The following is a 1658-nucleotide window of genomic DNA, read 5'->3' on the forward strand; positions in this document are numbered from 1 at the left end:
AGTTCATGTTCACTGCTGTAATAGCTAATAATGATTAATATAATAACTATAATATTGGCCATATTATATTTACATTACCAAAGTGATATGACTTTAGTCTCATGAACAACATGAGCTAATTGTTATTTACTAACTAATCTTAAATGACTGTTCAGTACAGAAATGAAGCCCAAAAATCATGTTTTACTGTCCTGTGGTCTCAGCCTCAGATACTTATCAAATCACACAAAGCTCTTGTAGAAACAAACAAACAAATGAACAAAATATGTTCTCCTTCATTTCTGTCAAACAAAGTTGTATGACACGTTTCCAGCGGTTAGTATCATGGTTGCTAGGCAACCTGGGAAGCGCGACGGAGACTAGACCGTCCCATACAGACAAACTTGCCGTTTATTTTGCAAATCGAGCTCAACACTGCCCCTAGCGTCCTGGAGCACTTCCGTTGTGCTTTGGAATTTGCATGTGTTTTGGGGTTTGCATGTGTTTTGGGGTTTGCATGTGTTTTGGATTTTGCAAGTGTTTTGGAGTTTGCAAGTGTTTTGGAGTTTGCAAGTGTTTTGGAGTTTGCATGTGTTTTGGGGTTTGCAAGTGTTTTGGAGTTTGCATGTGTCAGGCGCAGTGGCCCGTGGACATGGGATGGACTCAAGTGCAGATTCAAAACCGGAGGCTAGGGGTGAGGTGTAACGAAAAGAGATTTTATTTTACAATGCTCAGAGGCTAACAGAAAGTGCAGACTAGAATCAATGAACATAAACTAGATGTCTGAGGCGAGAGAAAAATACTGTGGTGATAACTAGATGGCAGGGATAACTGGGTGCAGGTACTGGGCAGGGGAAACTGTGGCGGGCCAGGGCACTGAAACAGAGGACAGAGCAGTCAGGGGAATCCCACAGAGGTTTGCGAGTGAATCTACGGATAGTACACTGAGCTGTCTTACAAGCTTGCAGGTGGGGGTTGCGTGGAGGGGGGAGGCAGGAGAGGTCCAGGTGGGTGCTGCATGCAATGCAGGGAGGCAGGCAGCAAACTGGTATCCAGGAGAGCTTGGTAGGTGGGTTTCAGAGGCTGACGAGAAAAACAGAGATTCGGTTAATACACACGATTAGTCACCAAGGAACGGACGTGAGGCCGAGAACTGACTAAAGTTGGCAGATAATCTGGCGAAGACCAGTTGAGTGCGCCGGTCATAAATACTGCTGGTACGATTGCCATCAGGTGAGGAGCAACAAAGACTCCACCCAGTGGGGAGGAGCTGATGCTGTGGAAAACCACCCAGACCACGACAGCATGTGTTTTGGGGTTTGCAAGTGTTTTGGGGTTTGCATGTGTTTTGGATTTTGCAAGTGTTTTGGATTTTGCAAGTGTTTTGGAGTTTGCATGTGTTTTGGAGTTTGCAAGTGTTTTGGAGTTTGCAAGTGTTTTGGAGTTTGCAAGTGTTTTGGAGTTTGTACGTGCTTTGTCTCTAGGGGCCACCGTAGGTTTGCATGCCAAGTATCCTTGGGCCTCAAGCTCCTCTCTAGTGGATCCATCAGAGGTGCTGGCATTATCAGCATTGATGTTGTAGTGTACAGTTGCTAAGTGTCTTCTGGTAGCTTTGCGTGGTGTGCATTGGAAGAAGGGTGGTGGAAATTTCCTTTACTGCAGCTAGATCCCAACAGTGG

The 1658-nt window shown here is 45.4% G+C and overlaps 1 long non-coding RNA gene across 1 annotated transcript; it reads right to left on the reverse strand.

Annotated features, from left to right (window-relative positions):
* Positions 1–674: 674 nt before the first annotated feature.
* LOC120740627 lies at positions 675–1279 on the reverse strand. Its single transcript, XR_005697411.1, has 2 exons — positions 938–1279; positions 675–855 (listed from the first exon to the last, which is right to left on the reverse strand). It is a non-coding gene; the product is annotated as an uncharacterized LOC120740627 (long non-coding RNA).
* Positions 1280–1658: the final 379 nt, after the last annotated feature.

This window comes from Simochromis diagramma, unplaced genomic scaffold (genome assembly GCF_900408965.1).
Source record: "Simochromis diagramma unplaced genomic scaffold, fSimDia1.1 OVJJ01000433.1, whole genome shotgun sequence".
NCBI lineage: Eukaryota > Metazoa > Chordata > Actinopteri > Cichliformes > Cichlidae > Simochromis > Simochromis diagramma.